Here is a 23,916-nt window from a genome sequence, read left to right as displayed (position 1 = left end):
AATAAACAGAAAACCACGAATCATCTACACTATACTATTGTAATGGAAATGCAGCTACTTAAGAAAATGAACAGAACCAGAAATCTATGCTATCATACATGTATAATAAAGAGGAGCTTTGGCTGCTTGGGTTGGGCGCTAACCCAAGAGCTTTAGCCCTCTAAGTTAACTCAGTGCTGGCTCAAAATAGAACTCATCTTTATTATAAAAACCATGGATTACATAACAAATTGTCACAAGTCTTGCAGGTCATAAATAAAGTAGAGTTTTACGATAAGAATTTGAATCCTACTGAGGTCCTAAGCCTCTCTACTTATACATCTGAAGTCTCCAATGACTTCCTTCTCATTAGGGAGGCTTGGCTCCCCACTCAAGATAAACTAGTTTCTGTCACTTTCACTTGCTTGCCTATCTTTTAGTCCTCATGATTTGGTTGTTTGCACTCCGGGCTGGTGGAGGAATATTTGAATGGAGGGGTAGTAAATGAGGAGGATTTGCCTCCTATAATTCCTCTCCCTTGTCCCATTCAAGTTTTGACCAAGATCTTTGCCATAGTTCCTTACTTGTATCCTTTATTCCTACATTTTTCCTTGCTTTTATCCTTTATTCCTACATTACATGCACATTAGACCACAAAGAAAAATATCCAACTCTAACTCATCTCATAAACAAAATATAATCAAAATTATGCAATAAGTTGTGAGAATAGTTGGTTTGACTAAGCTAGGAGGTGAATTAAGGCCAATTAAGGCCCATATAATTACCCAAAGATGAGGCTCATCATCAACCCCCTACTGAAAGTGTTTCTCATCCTTTGAGAAACTTAGTCAATGTCCATGTCCTTCATGGCTCTAGTAGTCTCCACGACATCCCATGTTTCTGTTGTGGTCTCTTCTTCTTGTTTATAGAAGCCTGCTTTCCTTTCTACTTCTTCCCACTACCTCTTTTCCTCTTCTTATTTTCTCCCTTCTAGCATCCCTATGAGTAGTGGTGGATTGATTTTTAGTCCTATCCAATTGAACTTCAACCATTTTATTGATTGCTTATACATAGGTGTCATGTTGAGTGCCTCTCTCAACCTTTGAGGGGAATGATATTCTGTGATCTTCAAGCCGTGTAGCAGTGTTTTCCATACCCTTTAGTAGGCATGTATATTATCATCTCTTAGTAGCCTAAACATATCCTCAAAATGTGAAATTGCTTGCTCTTGGGCAGCAAGATATCTAGGTGCCAGCTGAGGATCATTTGCAATTAGATTATGGGTGTTGATTAAGGCCATGGGATTTGATTGTTCAGCTCTGATGAAAAGAGGTTCATTTTTCTCTCTGCCCAATATTATTTTCATCTTTGTAGCCCTTGACTTCTCATGGTTCATTGATCATGTCAAAGCCATTAATTGTATATCTCCTAGCTCTGCATTAGGATCCCAAATATTCATGTCTGTGAGGGCTATGTTGTGCAAGTAAAACTCAACCATTTTGGCCCTATCCTCTAGTGCACTTTGATCACAAATATCAACAAAATGGCTGCAATCCTGAAATGGCATGGTGCCCCTTTGTGCTAGTGTTTTAATATGAAATTTCAGCCATTATTCTCTGAGGTAAAGAGCATAGGATTTAGCTGGCATCCTACACTGGATGGCCTCCAAGGAGAGGCTAGCCATACATGCTAGTTGGTTTTCCTTTTCCTGCAGCTATCCTCTCAGGGGCCTCTGGAGACACCCTAGGTGACTCCTCCTTGTGTTCTTCCCCTTCTATTTCAATGCCTTCTTCCTCTCTGACAGAAGGACTAACATCATAGATGAGGGTTTTGATGTCATCCTCTGCTGGTAAGTCTCTGAAGACTGACCATTTTATAGGGATCTTGAGGTTTTGGAGGGCATCCTCAATGAGGATTCTGATCAAACCATGGTGAGCCAACTGTTGGGAATTCCCTTCCTTTACTTTTTTTCTGGAGTCTATGAGTGATTGCATCAAGAAATAGGGTATGCTAAGTCTTTGGTGAACTGGTGTTTCTACCCCAAATCTTAGTTCTTCAAGCATCCTAAAATGGTAGCCATAAACAACACTGTATCTACCCTCATATGAGATATATTTGATGAGTTGGTAGTCTACCTCACTCCATGGGTATGGCAGATTGTCCCTCCTTACTCCATTTTTATCCTCTATGGGTTCTTCACCTTCTAAAAAGAATTTCCTTTTTGCCACTTGACTGTCTGCTTTGTCTTCTTTTCTCCATGCAATTCCTAGGGGAAGTGTGGTGACCCTACTGATGAACTCTAAGGTGAGATCTATAATGAGCCCTCTAACTATAACAATGGCATGGATTTTGTTGTGTGGAGTGAGAGAATGAGCAAATTCTTGAGAAAATAGAGTTTCCTATGTATGTAATCCACTAGCTTTTTAGAGGACTTCTAGTTCATTTGCTTGTAAATGGGGATGGATTTTTAGATCCTGCCTCTTTAGAATGGTGGCAGTGGACAATTCTCTTGATATTCCCTCTTGAACCCCTCTCTGCCTATCCTGTATACTGCCTCTATGTATCTTGTAGACTGGTCCTGTAGACTGTTCTTGTAGGAATTATCTTGTAGAACGATGGATCCTTACTTCCAATGGTGGCCAGAGTTATGAGAGCTACTTGAGTGAGGGAGTTTCAAGGAGGTGGAATGCATGCAAATGAAGTTTTGTTTCCCTTTATACCACCTCATCATTCCCACTCCTTGTAATCGGCTCCCACAGTTGTTAAATCCATAGTTAACCACTTCTTGTCCTACTCCTCCTTTGTTCTTTGAGTTAACTGTAGCCATGTGTGAGAGGGCAGCCTACTTGGTATGTGATGATTGAACGAAGGTGGCCAAGGTAACTATCCACCTTTTCACTTAAAAACCAACTACCTCATAACCTTTACAACTTTTGATCAAATGATGCATATGAGTGAGTGAGTGGGATACTTACCTGTGCTCTCGATGCCATGCTGCAATTTGTCGAGGATCAAAGGTGCTATGTTGTTCATTTGTTGCATGGTCATTCTTCTTCCTCCTCTGCTATTTTTTGATGGTGTTTGTGACCACAGATTTGATGTTGTCGCTGTTGTGTAGCTCCTGGATTACCACTTGGCAATGTTTGGTGTCTACCTTGGAATTTCTTGATCATGTTGCTAGATGGTGTTGTGAGGATGCTGTAATGAATGGACAAAGGGAGTAGGAGCATGTGTGAGTGTAGGGATGATGGTAATGGATGAGGTCAGGGGTTAGATCATGTATAGAATGAATTTTGGGGACCTAACCAACCTACAATTCAGGGGTCCTATAGAAAACACAATCTTCACCTTAAATTGAAGCAATGAAGTAAAAACAATGGAATTGATGGAAAGATGCATGGTAAGGAGTGGAGGAGATGAATATATGTGAGGTAGGGTTCCCTTTGGATCTTCTCTTTGCTCCTTGATCATCTTTCTCACCCACCCACAAATAACAATTATGTCTTTTTTCTTTTATTATTATATATATATTTTTTTGAAAAACACCTAGGCTACCTCAGAGAGGTTTTCACCCTAGATATCTGCCCTGGGGGCCTCAAGGAAGGTTTTCACCTAGGTATATTCTTAATCTTTTTCATTTTTTCTCATCCTTGGGCTGCCTTACGAGGTTTTCAACCCAAATATGGGACTCAGGCACCTCATGGAGGTTTTCATCTGAATCCTTATTCTTTTTTCTCTTTTTTAGTGCCCTGATGAGGGAGGAGATGGAACTTGATCCACCATCATCATTGTCTTATTAATATTGTTAATGAACTCTTGTATTGATAAAGGCCTCTTGTACATTTTCAATCAGTGTCCATTAACAAGCAATGGAATGGCTTCTTCATCTATAGTTTTGATTTGCACTGAACCATTTTCATGGCATCTTTCCACCACATAAGGTCTGAACCATCTTGTCCTTAGCTTGCCCTTGAAGTCTTTATACCTAGAATCATATAACAATGCCTAGTCTCCCTCTTGAAATTGCTTCTCCTTGATATGTTTTTCATGCCAAATCTTCCTCTGAAGCTGAACTATCTCTTTATGTAGAAGGGCCTACATTCTAAATTCATCCAAGCCATTCAAATGGAACAATATTTATTTCTGTGCATGATTGAGATCCAAATCTAGTTGGGCTGCCATCCTCAATGTGTTATATTCAATCTCAATGGACAACAAAGCCTTTTTCCCGTAGACCAACTCATAGGGTGTAAATCTTGTGGTGGTCTTCCATGTTGTATTATAGGCCTATGTGGTCTCAACTAGTCTTTCTGCCCAATCCTTCCTGCGGCTACTCACTACCTTGGTTAAGATGTTCTCCAGTGCCCTGTTGGTCACCTCCACTTACCCATTAGATTGTGGATGATAAGGAGTGGAGGTCCTATGCTTGATTTTGTGATGGCTGAGAATTTCTTCAATCATGCTATAGGTAAAATGGCTGCCTTGGTCTATGACTAGCTCTCTAGGACACTCAAATTTGTAGAATACATTCTCCCCTAGGAACTCAGCCACCTTCTCTTCTGTTGCTGCCTTAATCGCCTTGGTTTCAGCCCACTTAGTCAAATAATTAGTGCAAACAATAATGTATTGCTTTTGCTTTGAAGGAGGGTTGATAGGCCCAATGAAGTCCATGCCCCACTTGTCAAATGGCTCAAAAGTCACTTGAGGTTGTAGGGGCATTTCATCTCTTGGAGTAGGCTTTCCCATCCTTTGGCACCAATCACACTGACTAATTTATTTTTTCACATCCTGATGAAGAGTAGCCCAATAATATCCTACTGGAAACACTTTGAATGTTGTCCTCTTTGCTGCAAAGTGACCTCCACAAGGCCCATCATGACAGGTTAGAAGGATGTCAAAAACTTCCTCTTCCCTTACACACCTTCTCAAGGTTTGGTCTGGGCCAAGTTTGAATAGATTGCCCCCAATCCAGGTGAAGGGGGCGCTTTTCCTGACTATCTTGCTCTTTTCTTTAGAGGGCAAGTTTGGTGGGAACTGTGCTGATACCAAATAGTTTGTTATATCAGCAAACCATGGGGAGTGTATTGAAATAGAAAACAAATTCTTATCTGGTAACTGGTCATCCACCATTCCTTCTTCACCCGTAGGCAGATTCATCCTAGATAGAAAGTCTACAACAACATTTTCCTTACTAGGCTTATCAACAATAGTTAGATCAAGTTGTTGTAATAAAAGCAACCATCTTATAATTCTAGCATTCACATCTGGTTTGTTCATTAAATATTTGATTGCAGCATGATCAATATGCACAAATGTTTGATAGCCTGTAATGTAATGCCTAAATTTTTTTAATGAATGCACAACAACCAGGAGTTCCTTTTCGGTCATAGTATAGTTTAGCTCAGCCTTTGACAGGTTCTTACTGATAAAATAGATGGCATAGGGCAATTTCTCCTCTTCCTGACCTAAGGTTGCTCCTATGGATTTGTGTGAGGCATCAGCGTGAATATGAAAAGGGAGGGCCCAGTTTGGGCCTCTAAGGATTGGTGCAGTGGTTAACTTACCCTTTAGAATGTCTAAGGCCTCTTGACAACTCTTTGACCATATAAACTTAGAATATTTGACAAACAACCCAAACAAAGGAGAGGCCAACTTGTTGAAGTCCTTTATGAACCTTCAGTAGTATCCAACTAACCCTAAGAAACTCCTGACATCTCTCTGGTTTTGTGGAGGTGGGACCCTTTGGATGATTGCTATTTTGTTTGGGTCCACCTGCAGTCCTTGATGAGATATTGAATGACCTAGCACAATCCCTTTAGTCATTAAGAATTCACATTTTTCTGGACTGAGAGATAGGTTCATTTCAATGCATTTGTGCAATACTTTGCCTAGTTTAGTTAGGGCTTCTTGAAAATCACAATGATAAGGTGTAAAGTCATCCATATAGATTTCCACAACATCATGTACTAATTCAGCAAAAATACTCAAGACTACTCTGTGGAAAGTGGCAGGAGTATTGCATAGGCCAAAAGGAAGGACCCTATAGGCAAAAGTACCCAAAGGATAGGTGAATGTGTTCTTATCCTAGTCTTCTCGACAGATTTGGATTTGGTTGTACCCACTGAATCCATCTAGGAAGGAAAAAAAATTCTTCCCTGCCAGGCCATCGAGCACTTGGTCAATGAAGGGTAGGGGAAAATGATCCTTCTTTGTGTCTTTTTTCAACTCCCTATAATCAACACAAATCCTCCACTTACCATTTTTCTTGGGAACTAACACTAAAGGAGAGACCCACTCACTGTCAAAGATAGGGTAAATGAATCCTGCATCTTGCAGTTTTTGCAGTTCCTCCTTGAATATGTCTTTAAGTGTTGGATTCATCCTCCTTTGTGGTTGCATGACTGGATTGCAACCTTCTTTGATGTATATGTGGTGAGTACACACTGAGGGGTGTACTCCCTTCATTTCCTTGTAACTCCAAGCGAAGGCTTCTAGATTTTCTCTCAACATGTTGCATAACTCTTCCTCTTCAAGAGAAGACAGAGATGGATTAATTTTCAAAGTTTTATTTGGGCTGAATTCTATGGTTCTGACACATAGTGGGTTGGAATTGGCCAAGCATAAGTCAATTGGATGATTGTTTTGGGTTTCCCTTACTTCTTCTTCTAATGGTAATGAACTAGGAGTTGGACATTGGAGCAGATGTTCAATTAAGTCATCCTCATCTTGTTGTCCTCCTAGTATGGTTGCTTCCAAAGCATAAAGTTGGGCAGAATAAACCTCATCTTCTTCCTCCTCCTCCAACCATAAAGGTAAATCATGCTCTAGGGAAGGTTGAGCAGAAGGGTATAGGACTAACTGTTTGGACATATGCCCATTCTTCATGGTCATATTCCCAGCCCTGTAGCTAATGTAAGCATCAACTGTGGCAAACCATGGCCTCCCAAGGATAAGAGGGTAACCAATAAGCTTAGCCTTAGGCTGGAGAACTAGAAAATATGCAGGGTACTCCCAGGACTCAGTCAATGGAGACCATCACATCCTCCACAATTCCCTCTGGGGTGACTGTGGAATGGTCTACAAGTTACAGAATTGTTGTGGTCTTCCTCAATGACCCTTGGAGGTTGAGCTTGAGTATGGTGTCCTTGGTCATCACATTAATGGCAGCCCCAAGATCAATTAGAGTGTGTGGGACAATGGTGCAATTGATTTGCACATCTACTACAGGGCTTCCAGGGTCCAAATATTTTGGACATATTACTTGCCCCAGCATTAAGTCAGATAGCTGCCCAATGAAATTAATGGTAGGGGCATCCATTTTTCTTCTTCCTAGATGCTTGAAGCATTTCTCCTTAATCAACTTATTGTAAATGGGAACATATTTTATTGCCTCGAGAAGGAGGATCTTTACACATAGATTTTTCAATTCTTCCAAAGGTTTAGTTTCTTGTGGGGTAGGCTAGAGTGGTTGGACTAATCTCTCGGGAAAGGGTGGATTTAATTTAAGGATACTTTCCTCTATTTCTTCCTCAACCTCCCTATGTGGAGAGGGAGGTTGGTTGTCTGGGAGAATTCTCCCAGATCTTAGGTTGATCTCCTGGATTTCTACACCATAAGTTGGGTATGATGTCTCTCCATTGCATACTTGTTGAGCCCGTCTATTGTTTGGGTTCAGATTTTGCTCGGCAGGCATCTGGGGTTGCTTGGGTGGAGCAGAGTGTAGGAGTTGTGGTTGGGTAGGTGGTGGAGGCAATAGGGCTGGAACATTGTTGAATTGGGACCTCCACCCCTAGAGTGGGGTATTCCACTAAGGTTGTGGCTAAACATAAGGTTGAAATGGCTGGTTGGCTGGATGGGAATTATACTGAGATGCATAGGACCAAGGAGGGGGTGTAGACCAGGAAGGATGAGCAGGGGGTCCCCAAGAAGGTATAGTTGTGGTTTGGTTGGGGTTGTAATATGTATGGGATGACCCTTTCATACCTTGTTGGTATGGTCTAGGCCCAGGAGGTCTCCTTTGGTTGATGTAGCACAGTTGCTCAGTGACCCCTTCAGCTCCTTGATATAAAGTTTTGAGTCCAGGTAAAGAAGGGCACTTGTCTGTGGAGTGGTTTTCTTCAGAGACTGAGAAAATCTTAATACAGTTCAATGGACATTTGTTCCTAAGATGCCTCTTGGTGCATCTAGGACAAAAGATGGCCAAGGCTATCTCTGCTTCCTCTTGCTTCCTTTTGATTTTCATGGTGTCCAATTGCAAGGCAAGGGTTTGTAGCATATCAATTTTGAAATCTTCCAACATATTTCCAATTTCACCCTTGATGGATGAGTTGGAGGATGATGTACTGGCCATAAGTTGACTACCCCTACCCTTTTTCCTGGTTGCCCTAGAATGGTTTCTAAAGACTGTCTTAATATCCTCATAGGGTAATTGGTAGAGATCTCCTCCTGCTATCATATGTAAGGTATCCAGAAGATCCTCCCTTACTCCTCTAAGCAGGACCAAGTTCAGTGACTTAGGGTCAAGTGTGCACCTGGCCCTTTTGTAACTGAGCTGGGATCTTTCTTCATATTCTTCTAAGGATTCATCCTGGCCTATGGTCATCCTAAAAATCTCTTCTTTAGTATCCTTCAACCTACAGCAGACCCTATATTTGTTGTTAAAATCCTGTTGCATCTAAGCCCAATTTGTGATGCTATCTCCAGGTAAACCCATGAACCAACATAATGTTGCATCCTTGAGGGTAGATGGAAACAGTTTTAACTTTTGCTCATCATATGTATAGTCATAGGTTCGGAATATAATAGAAAACTCAAATAGGAAAGTGTCAGGGTCCTCTGTGGTCAGGCCATGGAAATAAGGTAGAGTACAGGGGCTTATATTCTTCATCTTAGTGTCCCCATCGGTCTCCCTAATGGGGAAGGCACCCTCAATTATCTCTATTTCCTCTGTCATTTCACTTTTCAGCCATTGGTTCAATAGGAATGGGTTCTTCCTCTTCTTCTTCCCCTATAGGTTCCTCAAATATGTAAGGTTGCTCACCTAAAGGGTCTTCTAATTCACCATTGTTGAAGAAGAGAGAAGGTTGATTGTTGGATGCAGTGGGGGTATTTGACAAGAACTTCCCTGAATTGTCCCTATTCCTACAAGGCATGAAAGGAAATTTTTTTGGGTTGGTTTATGTAAGATTTTTTTTTTAAAGCTGGAAAGTACTCTGCAGAAAGGAAATCGCCGATTGAATGAAAAAACACTAACAAGAAAAATTACTTGCTAAATTGAAATTCTACTTGCAGAATGAAATTGCTGATTGAAGGAAGACTACTGATAGTAAAGACTACTTTCTGAATTGAAATTCTACTTGCAGAATGAAGAGGAAAGAAGATAATGACAAATGAAAGAAAGGAAGCTACTAACAAAGAAACTACCTGCTAAATTGAAATTCTACTTGCAGAATGAAAAGGAAAGTAGATAATGACAACTGAAATAAAGGAAGAAACTAGATTAATTTTGCATAAATAAACTAATGGAATAAAATTGGAGACTAGAAATAGAATAAAGAAATAATCACATTCTACTTAGACACCTCCTGGTGACAGTGTCAAAAATTGATGAGCCTAGGTATTGCAACAAGAATGCTACAACTCCCAGGGCTACCAGCTTTACTTATCAACCCAGGGTCCGTACAAACTTGGAGGTGACAGTGCTATATGCACAAGTAGAAGTGAAGTTCCTACCTATTGTCACTGTTCATCTGGAAAGAGACCCCAGGGGTTAGAAGCCAAAATTCTATAGGGTCAGAAAAAGCTTGATTATTTGATGGAAGAAGAGCAAATCTATTCTAAGAGAGATATACTCTACTACAGTAATAAAAAAACAGCATGTAATGCTAAACCACACGATAACCTAACTAACCATCTAAATAGCTATGCTAAACAAAAATGCTAAATCAACACTAACCTAATGCTACTATCTAAGTTGTAGAGGTAAAGAGCATTAAACTATACTAAGGTGTAAGAAAAGGAACTAAACTAAATCTGTTTTCAAGTGGAAGAGCAGTCGAAGATCGAAATTGGTGAAAGGAGGACGTAAGGACGCAGTAGTGCATAGGCACCATTGGATTGATCAATGAACAGAATATGGACGATAGAGATCTTATCGCGAGGTCTTAAGTGAATAGATGGATGAACAGGGTTAATGAATAGGATGAATGGTGGAGATCTTATTGCAGGTGATTTAGGGAATAGGTGAACGAATAGGGTAACGAAACAGAGGAATGGTGGAGATCTTATTGTGAGGAATTAAGTGAATGGATGGATGAAAAGGGTAATGAAGCAGATGAATGATGGAGATCTTATCGCAGAGATTAATTCAAGAGATAGATGAATAGGATTAATCGGAAGATGGACGACAGAGATTGTATGGTGAGAAGAAAACGTGTGGAAATGATGGAGCGGGTTTCGAAGGCGGTAAGTAGTTTCTCACGTGCCCTCGAAGTTGTAAGTTGTATTTCTGAATTTCATGCGATTAGCCTAACTGAGAGACACATAGCATGAGAAAACCACTTTTCTCGTGTGCTCTTGGGTGGATAACGGTCATGAAAAAATCCATGCAAGATTGCGCAATAGCCGTCAGATCAGGCTAGACAGATCAACGGTGGAGATTAACCAAGCTAGTTGGCGAGTGGGTGACGCGATAGCCATTGGATCAAGAGACAGATCGACGGTGGAGATTAGAGCACATAAAGTAGGTGGAAGACTTCACGTGTGATGGTCGTTGAGTAAACTAATGAATCAAATAGTGATTGGTCAGGTTTGTTGTAGATCAGATGATGAGGAAATGATGCATGAATAACGTGCTAAAGGAGGTTTCAAATGAAAAGGACAAAAAAACTAGTGAGGGTGAGGGTGGACTGAGAGTGATGGAGAATGATGACAGTGAAATGAAACAAGTAACTGTGTCAAACAACAAACTCCAAAGCTCGTGCGAGAACTAGAAACTTGCCTTTTTGGGGTTGCTAAAGGGTCTCTTCCTCATGTCATGGTCCCAGAGGGAGGAGGTGAGGCTGAGACACCTGCAGACAACCTTATGGTGATATTTTTCTCCTAGCTAACCTGTGAACTGAAAGAAGGCACAAATGGAAGTAAACTAAAGCACAACCGATCTACTCTACACTATTGTAAGTGGAATGCAGCTACTTAAGAAAATAAATAGAAAACCATGAATCATCTATGCTATATTGTTGTAATGGAAATGCAGCTACTTAAGAAAATGAACAGAACCAGAAAGCTACTTAAGAAAATGAACAGAACTAGAAATATATGCTATCATACATGTACAATAAAGAGGAGCTTTGGCTGCTCAGGTTGGGCCCTAACCCAAGAGCTTCATCCCTCTGAGTTAACTCAGTGCTGGCTCAAAACAGAACTCATCTTTATTATAAAAACCATGGATTACATAACAAACTGTCACAAGTCTTGCAACTCAGAAATAAAGTAGAGTTTTACAATAAGAATCTGAATCCTACTGAGGTCCTAAGCCTCTCTACTTATAAATCTGAAGTCTCCAATGACTTCCTCCCCGTTAGGGAGGCTTGGCTCCCCACTCAAGATAAACTGGTTTCTGTCACTTTCACTTGCTCGCTTGTCTTTTAGTCCTCATGATTTGGTTGTTTGCACTCCAAGCTAGTGGAGGAATATTCGAATGGAGGGGTAGTAAATGAGGAGGATTTGCCTCCTATAATTCCTCTCCCTTGTCCCATTCGAGTTTTGACCAAGCTCTTTACCACAGTTCCTTGCTTGTATCCTTTATTCCTGCATTTTTCCTTACTTTCATCCTTTCTTCCTACATTACACGCACATTATACGAAAAAGAAAAATATCCAACTCTAACTCTTCTCATAAACAAAATACAATCAAAAGTATGCAATAAGTTGTGAGAATAGTTGGTTTGACTAAGCTAGGAGGTGAATTAAGGCCAATTAAGGCCCATATAATTACCCATTGATGAGGCTCATCAGTTATCCATCATCACTTTCCATTATCGCTTGTGGGATTCCTTGATCAATATTTTGAAAGGAGATCCTGCCCCCTCGCCTTTCTTTTCTTCCGCCAAGGGAGGCCGTCGGGGTTTGCGAGGTTGGTCTTGCAAAGGTTCAACTAGTTAAAGCTGTAACTCCGTATACCCTCACCTCATTAGGGACATGCAAAGAAAATGGAGAAAGAGCAGACCACTCTGATACTACTTATCTAGAATTATGCAGGAACATAGCAAAATACAGATATACACATACACTCGTAGATGCAGAAGAAATAAAACTTCATTTCATTAATATCCAAGAATTGAGATATGCTTACAATGAGGCTCAAAGTCTTATTTATTATTAAGAAACAATGGTGTTACATAGTAATTTGTCACTCTCCTATCACTCCCTGTTCCTAATCCTGAAGAACCCTAGTAGTGACTACTGTGTTATAATTTCACCATGAAACCTATGCTCTGGCATCCCTTGAAGTTTGAAGAAAGTAGTCCCCACTCCCTTCAGAACATTTCCATAGAATCCTTCTTAAAACCCATTTTTTAAGAACATCACTCTTTCCCAGTGTCTTGCCCGCACCAATGGCAGTGTTTTACATTGTGACCCACGCTAATCGATGCTACTATTAGCCCAATACCTGTGTTGGTCTACTTCTAGACTGTTTTTCTAAAAGGAAACAGAGTTTCACATCTAGAAACTTCTAGTGACTATGTGTTGGATGCTCATTTGGTTGGATAAGGGCTGAGAACTCCATATAAGGTTCTTTCCCCCTTAAAATTGGACCTTCCCAAGGAGATAAGACCTTCTTCCCCCTTGAGTGGATCTCATTCTTATCCTCCTCTCCCTATATAAACCACTTCCTGTTACCCTTTTTGGTTACAATACAACACATAGCGAAAGTGGTGGAGAGATAGAACCAGCTACAAAATTATGAAATATTTAGCTTTTGATAGAACAAGATTAGTCTTAGATGACAAAAGACTAGTCTTTGGTAGCTAAAGCATGAGGAGAGAGAGTTAGATCTTGGAAGCCATTTCATGTCAAGCTAGAGGAGGAAAAGAGTGTTGAAAAGACATGTAGCAAGACTTGGATACCACAAAGGAGATCTCTAACATCAAGGCTTCAATTGTATTTCTCTTTGAAGTTTTTTTTAATACAACTAATGGTTTATTTCCTATATCAAGTGTAATATTAAATAGCTTAGGACTCCTTGACCTTTTAAGTAGATTGGATTCAATTTTATGCTATCACGTTTGCTATTTTTTCTTGCATGTTTGTTTCAGGTACTTGAACGAAAGGAACGAAAGGAAGCTGGAGCAAGGAAGCAAGATCACCATTAAGTGGATTAGCGTTATAAGAGGTAGGCCATCTTATTCGATTCTAATCTAAGGAAATTTACATTAGATTGTCTTATTTGTGGCTAGACCCACTCTCTTGGGCTAGAGGGATCGTCTCTGTTCGTAGAGAGAATATTCCTTTTCCACAAATTGGAGAATTCGCTAGGGAAATACATCTCCTTTTCATCACTTTGTTTTTTCTACTTATGTGCCTAGTTTGTTTATTTATTGTCTTCTAGATTTGTATTGACCTGTTTGAAGGCATATAGACACTAGCCCATCCTCTGATGTGTTATGGCCCTGTGTGAAGTTATTTTTTTTATTTTTTCTTTGAATCCCTAGATCAACCCTAGTTTTAGCCAAACATTCGTGCCAATCCCCGATCAATGCTAGTTTCAACCAAACAATCACGCCGATCAACTCCAGTTTTAGCCTGACAGTTGCGTTGAACCCTTTTCAATGCTAGTTTCAGCCAAAAAGTTGTTCCAGTTTCTGAGTTAAGAAAAATTAGAGTTTCTCCCATTTCAGCGCCAGTGTGTCTTGACACTCAGACTCTCTTCTTCCACCCAGAAGTGACTAGGATGCTTTGTTTGTTGGGTTTGATTGATTGATTAGCTTGAAGTTTCATTGCTTGGTTTTTTTAGTCTTTTGGATGGTTTATATGACCCTAGGGAAACTAGGTCAATTACCATTCATTTTTTTGTTTACTCATTGTGTTAAGTTTCTGATTTGCTACTTCATTTAATCCATCTTTCAGTCACAACATCTTCATTGCTTCATTTTCAATTGAATGAGTGAAAGAGTCTCGTTTTCTCTCTTATTTTGAGTGTCTCTTTTCTCTTTCCGAGGATAGGTTACATTTCTTGGTTTGTTGACTGAATCATTTATGTGTTTGGTTTGCTTGATTTAGGGAAGAAGTTGCTTTTAGTTTCATTTATCATGCTTTGGATTTGATCGATGCTTGTTTGTTTGGAATTGTGAAAATTTTCATTAAATTGTTTTATGTGAAAGATTAATTTTGCATTTTATGAAAAGAAGAACATCATTCTGTTGAAAATAATACTGAGAGGGGGGGTGAATCAGTATTATCTAATTCTTTTAATAAATCTTCCTTATTTGTTCTTTGAATTATTTTGCATGTCAGTACCATAAAATAATGAGCATGAACAAAGAAAAACAGATAGTCACACCAAAGAACACAAGATGTAAGGTGGAAACCCAATGTGGGTGAAAACCACCTGCTGCAATATGTCTCTATCTTCTTTCAAATTAGAAACTTCTTTTACAATGGTTTTGTACTGGTGCAGTCCTTTACCAGTACGCAGGCTGCAACCTGCAGAGAGCTACAACTCTCTCTCTCGTTTTCCAGTCTCTCCTGGAAGGGAGCTACAACCCCCTACTTCTTTTCATAAAGCATCAAATGATCATCAAGTACATAAAAGTTACAGTCCACTACAATTATCAGATCAGCAATAACAGAACTAACCCAGAACACCTTATCAACAGAAAAATTCAATCAACAGAACATCTTAAGACAGATACGCAGTTTTCCCTTCTGTGGCCTGCGTCGCTACGCAGTTCACCTTCTGCTTCCCTGCGTATACCTGCAGAGATCCTTCTGCCGCACTGCGTGCCCACGCACTGTTCCTTCAACTGCACTGCATACTATTACTGCAGGTATGCACCCAGAGACATTATCGCGCCGCGTACTGTTACTGCAGGTACGCATCCAGAGATACTATCGCGCCGCGTACTTTTACTATGCGTACGCACCTGAACCTTAGTCGCTCTGTGTACCCACGCAGTTCTCCTTCTTCTGCTCTGCGTACCCACGCAGATCTCCTGTTTCTGCTCTACGTACCCACGCAAATCTCCTTCTTCTGCTCTGCGTACCCACGCAGATCTCTTGTTTCTGCTCTGCGTACCCACGCAGCTCTTCTGTTAAACACCTGCGTACTTCTGATTAGGGCCGAATCCACCAGAGTGGCACAGTTGCTCAGATCTGATCATGCGCTCGAGAGATCACCCTTCACAGATTCGCCTTCGACTTCCCTTTCATATAGATCAAGCTTTTTAAGACCATAACCCAATCTTTCAGATCTAAAGATATTCAATTGCAAAAGATACTTAGCCAAGTGATCTCCTTTGCTTTATATAGGCAAGCTCCTCCTAAAATCATGGAACAATACCACGAGCCAAAACCGTAATAACACAAATACCGTCGGCTAAATACCAAGGATTAAACATAAGAAACCCCACGTGTGCTTTTCTCTGCCTTGAAATGAGTGCACTGGGGGTACGCACCTCCTGAACGGCTGACCTGCGTATCTGGCCGCAGTCCCTGCATGGTGTACCTGCGGGTACGCACCTTCTGAACTAATCTTCTACGTACTTCTTAATTTTCAACATATTGAGAGCCTTGCCATGGGAGTTGCCATCAAGTACAACATCTGTAACATATAGCCATACCAAAAACATAATGCCAACACATTCTAGTTTAATTAAGTGAAAATATGGCATTAGTAGCATTATTGAGAAGCTAGAATTGCATCATCATAGGCATGAGAAATGAAATAAACTTTTTTTTTTTGTTAAAGGAAGATTAAGTTCATTTAGGACATGTATTAGTAAAATATTTCATTCTTTGGTTGTTGCGTTGATTGTGTGTTCTCTATCCCTCAATTAATGTAAACTTTCATCGAAGACAAAGATTTCTTTTCTCATATAGCTGCATATAGAAGTTTTTAGATGACAAGTGGTAGGGCCTTGAAATTGAAACCTAATTCAAGATAAACCTTTAAAATTTATTGAATTAACATAAGGAAGCATTGAAACTTAACACTCACATTTAGTGTTCTAGCCTAGAGATGTGTTCCAACGTCTTTAAACCTAGCCACTATCATTCGCAGTGATCTTGCATTAGACAACACTAGCACGGACTTGTGCTCCCTGTACCGTCCTGTATATAAAAAGAGACCCCTATAGGTTGCAATCCTTTATCCATAGGAAGCCGAGTCTGTTGCCTTGTAAACATGATACACCGAACACATCATTCGGGGAGATTGCTTGCTCATACTTTTCATTTTGCCAATAGGTATTTTGTAGTTCAAAGTTACCTGGTAGTCCTTTATGCCTAGAGTACCATGAGTAGTCATTTTTTATCTTTACTGGCTCTTTAAATTTGAAAAGATCATCGAGTACTTGTCCTTTTGAGCTCGTTAAATTTGAAAGTGACTAGAGTCACCTTTCATCCTTTTCTTGACTCTTAAAACATGAAAAGGCAAATTTTTGTTTCAGTTTCTTAAAATTAACTGCCCATAAAATATTCCTAGTTAAAGTTATCTTCATTAGTGATTCTTTAGGGTTGATTCCAATGGAAACATTTCCGGAGTTTACCAGTCAAGGATTCCCCTCTGATGGGAGTCCTATTCCTTTTCCTTCTTTTGGAAACGTTGGTGCTCCTTATATGGTAACGTTGTCCCTTCCTGGGTTAACTATTGGTTTACCGGTCTAGTTATTTTCAACCTCGGTGGTCCCCAGTGTCCCAACTTATGTCCAACCATCTCCTTCAACTGAACAACACCATGTTGATTCTAAGGTTGACCTCTCACCTTCTTCACATATTTCTTCATCCTCCTTCTACTTTTCCTAGTGAAAGTTTGAAATCCAGTAACCAGTAGGCTAAGAAGAATAAGAAGAAGAATAAGACAAAGAAGAAGAAGTCAGATAAGAAAGAGGCCAACCATGCAGCTATTTCTCCAAATGAACTTCCCGTCGACAAACCTTCCAATCCTTTGCGGAAGGCAAAACTCCCTTGCAGACTATGTAAGGGTGACCATCTCCTTCGAGACTTTCCTAGTATTCCCAGAGTCATAGAGGTATGGTCTCAAAATCTAGATGGACCATCCCCATTGACCTTTGTAGATCATGTCGATGCTACACTCTCAGCTAGAAATGATAAGAAGGGAAAAAATAAATTCCCCTGTAGGTTATGTGAGGGATATCATCTTCTTCACCTTTGTCCTCTCATGGATAAAGCTTCCAAAGTTTTGGAAAACCTTGCATCTCCTTAACCCCAATTTCTTGTTGGTTATCAGAGGCTTTCTTCTAACCCTCTCCTAGTTTGTAAAGAGATTGAATTGGATTCATCTCTTTCCCATCCTGCTCTTCCTGAGCATGACTCTCTTTTATCTGTCCTCAACCAAAATTGGTCGAAAAGAGTGTCGAATTGGCTCCACCTTCAGTTTTTCACTCTGTTCTCGAAGAGAGTAGTGATCATACTTCTCATGTTCTTCTTGTCTCCTCAGATTCTCATGAATTGAAGAGTGGCCCTCCCATCCCAATTGTTCAGAAGAGTCCTTCTCCTATTCCTGTAAAGCATGGGGGCAATCCTATGATACCCCCACCAAGTAGTTCTATTGTTTCTTTTAATTGGAGTCAATTGACTTCATTCCACCTCCCATCTTATGTGCCTTTCCAGATTACGGTACAAGCCTATAATATGGTAGTACATGGCATTCTATTAGATGAAGGCTCATCTGTTAACATCATGTCTTCTACTACTTGGAAATATTTGGGATCCCCACAACTTGTGCCTGTCACCCAGAATCTGTTGGCTTTCAACGGAGGAGCCAGTCAACCTTTAGGGGTCCTTCTAAAATTCCCTATTACTTTGGGAGGAAAGACCATCTATATAGACATGATGGTAGTCCAAGGTCCCTTATACTTTGATCTTCTCCTTGGCTGCGACTCTGTTTATGTCATGGGAGCTCTTGTTTCTTCGCTCTTTCGTATGGTTTGTTTTCCACACGAAGGGATAATAGTGACCATTGATCAATTTTCATTTGTCGATCACCAGATGGCTCCAATCCTACCCTAATCCCCTATTGGTTCTCATTTTCAAGAAGTACCCTCCCCGCCATAGGTCAATTATGTGGCTACTCATTCAGTCTCCACATCTACTGATGATAACACGCAGATGGCATGGTACATTATGTATTGGGGCCATTGGAACCTGATCTGTCATTTGTACCAGTTGACATGTGTTCCTCCCAGAGCCTAGTTCCCCCGTCCAGTGAGGACCTCTTGGGGGCCATGTTATCGTATGGTCCATGATCAGCTGTTATGAGGATAGTTTTTTTTTTTTTCTTTTTTCTTTTTTTTCTGTGTCAACCTTGTTAAAAAATGAAACAACATACGAGGATAGTTTTTCCTGTACCAACCTCATTAAAAAAATGAAACAAATGTCATGAGGATAGTTCTTGGTCTTGTGTCAACCTTGTTAAAAAATGAAACAAGGTGTTAGAGCATGGTTCTTGGTCTTATGTCAAGCTCCTTAAAAAATGAAACAAGGAGTCATGAGGATAGTTCCTCGTCTTATGTCAACCTCGTTAAAAAAATGAAACAAAGTGTCGGAGCATGGTTCCTGGTCTTGTGTCAAGCTCAAAAAATGAAACAAGGATTCTTGAGGATAGTTCTTTTACTGTGTTAACCTCGTTAAAAAATGAAACAACTTCCTTTTCCAAATAGATTATTTGATTAAGATCTTGTCAAATTCTAGTCAAGTCTTTCCTTGATCTCGAAAGTGAAACTTCATTCCATCCACCTTTTTAGCAACCCGAAGTCTACTTTGGTGAATGAAATGAAGTTTGGGGGGCATGTGCCTCAGCTCTCATCATGTTGGGGGCATGCCATTTTTTCATCCAAGCATAGTTTTTCATTTCAATCTTGTGTAAACATGAAACCGAATCCAAGCATAAATTTTCGTTTCAAGCTTGTGAAAACATGAAACTGAATTGAATCATAGTTCCCCATGGTTCAGGCTTGTATAAAAATGAACCCATATCCATTTTAACCCTCGTGATTGCCATTTTTATCAGCCTCTCCCATCAGATAAGCCTTCATTTTTTCTCCATTCCATCGCCACCATCTCTTAGGCCAATCATTTGCTTTCAATTGGTTGTTTTACCCTTTCTTTAGAAACGCAACGATGAGTGGTTTTACTAGCTAGCTTCTTGACCTCTTAGCATTTGAGCAGCGCCACCATAATCGAAACCAATTGCTACCCTATATACCACTTGTTCCTCTAGGATGAGTGACCTTTAAGCTCTTTTCTAACTCATAAAAAATGAAAATATTGCCGAGTATTGTTCCCTTTTAAACTTGTTGAAGGAAATAAAGCAGGGAGTCATCTTTGAGCTCATTTTTTACTCTAAAATTATGAAAATATTTCCGAGCTCTTGTCATTCTGAACTCGTTAAAGGCTGGGAAACATTGTTTACCCAATATACGTTTACTCCTTTTTTGGGCTGGGATAAAACTATTTACGAAAAAGGTATACCTTAGTAAAACATGACTAGGAGGTTCTCTTGAATATTGTTTTCTACCTTTTCGGGTTCGAGAGACAACTTTATGAAAAGGGACCCTTGGAGTTTTCTTTTCTGTGTCTTTTTCAAACTCTCTAAACATGAAAAATATTATGAGTTTCACCTTTGTTGGACTCGTTAAAAGATTAAACGACATATGACTTGTCATTATGACAAGACCAAGCTTATCCTTCCTAGGGCTCGTTAAAATTTACTAGGTAGGATGCATCCAAAGGATGGGCTTATATTACAAGCATATGTTATCCCCTTCAATCTTATGTTTCAAAAATAACTGGGGTACTCGCCAAAAATGGTGGGGGAAAATTGGAAATATTCATCAGTTGTATTCTTCACTTGAGGCAGCATGTCGCTCTTTAACATTGACACTCATTTGTTGTTCATGTCGGGTTTTGGGAGATCCTCACTCTGTCACTTTCCTTCCTGGGTTTGGGTTATCCATTTTAACCTATCATCTGATCTCTGCCACGTCACCATCAACTTTGATCCTATGCTGTAAAATGCTACCAAACTTCGGAGTCGTGTCATCCACATGTTCGAGAGAAGTCTTATTTCCTGTACATTGTCTAATTATCTATCACATTATTGGATTACTCTCATTCATTGTGTTTCCCATTTCATGACAATGATGAAGGATTCATTATGACCTTCCTTCGACGGATCTCTTCCTGTCGACTTCAGCTCATTATCCAGGAAGTTGATCTAGAAACTCCTTTCCAGTACCTTAGAACTTGCATGCCTTAATGGCAAGTTATTTGCACTTGACGAAAGGTTCTCCTTATTGGCCCTAGATCCAGTGATTTCACAAATGTTCAACTTCAATTCCTTATTCACACTTCGTGAATTTTACTGATAGTACATTAAGAGCCATTGACATTATGGGTGGTTTCTCTCGCTCTTGTTAATGGTTCATATCATTGGCTGGTAATCAAGTGATTTTCTAGCATGTTCGACTTCAGCAAGTCTATTCACATGTTAGAATTTTTACTTTGATTGGGTCGTGTTGGAGCACAAGACCCTGGGCTTAGATCACAAAATTCCAGGTTGTGAGGAGTGATGATTCATTCATGATTATATACATGATTCTTTAGACGGATGGCTGCGACCGTGTCGTGGGTATCATTTTGATCCTCTCTATGCGGATGGTTGCGCCCATTCTGTGGATCTATTTCATATGATCCCTTCAATCGGATGGTTGCATCCATGCTGAGGATCCATGCACATGATCATTTTCTTGATGGATAGTTGCGCCTACCATGGATTCATGAATTTTTATATGCCTCTCATGTTTATCAGGCATGACTATCATATTTCAGATATGTAGATGTATGTTTGAGTTGCAGGTCTTCCAATGCTGGTATTCCAATTCCTCACTATGTCTTAAAGAATTTCAGCCATTGCTCTCAGCTCCGACTTCATGCTTTAGGGGGCATCTGTTACACAGTAATTTGTCACTCCCCATTCCTAATCCCGGAGAACCATAGTAGTGACTACTATGTTATACTTTCACCATGAAACCTATGTTCTTACATCCCTTGAAGTTTGAAGAAAGTAGTCCCCACTCCCTTCAGAAGATTTCCAGAGAATCCTTCTTAAAACCTGGTTTTTAAGACGAGCACTATTTCCCAGTGTCTCACTCGTGCCGATGGCAGAGTTTTACACTATGACCTGCGTTGGTCAGTGCTACTATTAGCCCAATACCCTTGTCGGTATACTTCTGGACTATTTTTATAAAAGGAAACAGAGTTTCACGTCTATAAACTTCTAGTGGCGATGTGTTGGATGTTCGTTTGGTTGGATAAGGGCCAAGAACTCCATATAAGGTTCTTTCCCCCTTAAAAGTGGACCTTCCCAAGGATATAAGACCTTCTTCACCCTTGAGTGGATCTCATTCTTATCCTCCTCTCCCTATATAAACCACTTCCTCTTACCCTTTTTGGTTACAATACAACACATAGTGAAAGTGGTGGAGAGATAGAACTAGTTGTAAAATTCTGAAATCTTTAGCTTTTGATAGAATAAGATTAGTCTTAGATGACAAGAGACTAGTCTTTGGTATCTAAAGCATGAGGAGAGACAGTTAGAGCTTGGAAGCCATTTCATATCAAGCTAGAGGAGGAAAATAGTGCTAAAAAGGCGTGCAGTGGGACTTGGATACCACAAAGGAGATCTCCAACATCAAGGCTTCGATTGTATTTCTCTTTGAAGTTTATTTTAATACAACTAATGGTTTATTTCCTATATCGAGTGTAATATTACATTTGATAGCTTAGAACTCCTTGACCTTTTAAGTAGATTAGATTCAATTTTATGCTATCATGTTCGTTGTTGTTTCTTGCATGTTTGTTTCAAGTACTTGAATGAAAGGAATTAAAGGAAGTTGGAGCAAGGAAGAAATATCACCATCCAGTGGATTAGTGTTATAAGAGGTAGGCCCTCTTATTCGATTATAATCTAAGGAAATTTACATTAGATTGTCTTTTTTGTGGCTAGACCCACTCTCTTAGGCTAGAGGGATCGTCTCTGTCTGCAGAGAGGATATTCCTTTTTCACAATTTGGCGACTCCGTTGGGGAGATACATCTCCTTTTCATCACTCTGTTTTTTCTACTCGTGTGCCTAGTTTGTTTATTTATGGTCTTCTGGATTTGTATTGACCTGTTTGAAGGCATATAGACACTAGCCTGCCCTATGATGTGTTAAGTCTGGCCTTGTGTGAAGTTATTTTTTTTTCTTTGAATCCCTCTATCAACGCTAGTTTTAGCCAAACAGTCATGTTGATCCTCGATCAACACTAGTTCCAGCCAAACAATTGCGTCGATTAGCGCCAATATTAGCCTGACAGTCACGCAGACCCCTTTTCAACGCTAGTTTCAGCCAAAAAGTCATGTCGGTTTATGAGTTAAGAAATAGTTTCTCCCATTCCAGTGCCAATGTGTCTTGACCCTCAGACTCTCTTCTTCCGCTGAGAAGTGACCAGGATGCTTTGTTTGCTAGGTTTGATTGATTGATTGGCTTGAAGTTTCATTGCTTGATTTTTTGAGTTTTTTGGATGGTTTCTATGACCCTAGGGAATTTAGGTCAATTACCGTTCATTTGTTTGTTTACTCATTGTGTCAAGTTTCTGATTTGTTGCTTCATTTAATCCATCTTTCAGTCGCAACATCTTCATTGCTTCATTTTCAATTGAATGAGTGAAAGAGCCTCGTTTTTTCTCTTATTTCGAGTGTCTCTTTTCTCTTTCCGACCATAGATTACATTGATTGGTTTGTCAATTGAAGCATTTGTGTGTTTGATTTGTTCGATTCAGGGAATAAGTTGCTTTTAGTTTCATTTATCATGCTTTGGATTTGATCAATGCTTGTTTGTTCGGAATTGTGAAAATTTTCATTAAATTTCTTTATGTGAAAGATTCATTTCGCATTTTATGAAAAGAAGAACATCATTCTAGTTTACTTAAGTGAAAATATTGCGTTAGTAGCGTTATTGAGAAGCTAGAATTGCATCATCATAGGCATGAGAAATGAAATAAACTTTTTTTGTTGTTAAAGGAAGATTAAGTGCATTTAGGACATGTATTAGTAAAATATTTCATTCTTTGGTTGTTGCATTGATTGTGTGTTCTCTATCACTCAATTAATGAAAAATTTCATCGAAGACAAAGATTTCTTTTCTCATATAGCTGCATATAGAAGTTTTTAGATGACAAGCAGTTGGGCCTTGAAATTGAAACCTAATTCAAGATAAATCATTAAAATTTATTGAATTAACCTAAGGAAGCATTGAAACTTAACACTCACATTTAGTGTTCTAGGCTAGATACGTGTTCCGACATCTTTAAACCTAGCCACTGTCATTCGCAACGATATTGCATTAGAAAACACTATCACAGATTTTTTCTCCCCGTACTGTCGTGTATATAAAGGGAGACCCCTATAGGTTGCAATCCTTTATCCATAGGCAGATGAGTCTGTCACCTTGTAAACATGATACACCAAACACAACATTCGAGGAGATTGTCTGCTCGTATTTTTCAGTTCGTTGGAAGGTATTCTACAGTTCACGGTTACCTGGTAATCCTTTATACCTATAGTACCCTAAGTGGTCATTTTTTATCTTTCCTGACTCTTTAAATTTGAAAAGATCATCAAGCACTTTTCCTTTTGAGCTTGTTAAATCTAAAAGA

Source organism: Pinus tabuliformis, chromosome Q (genome assembly GCF_031772625.1).
Source record: "Pinus tabuliformis cultivar Carrire ecotype Pingquan chromosome Q, CPIR1, whole genome shotgun sequence".
Classification (NCBI taxonomy): Eukaryota; Viridiplantae; Streptophyta; class Pinopsida; order Pinales; family Pinaceae; genus Pinus; species Pinus tabuliformis.
This window is presented reverse-complemented; position numbering follows the sequence as displayed.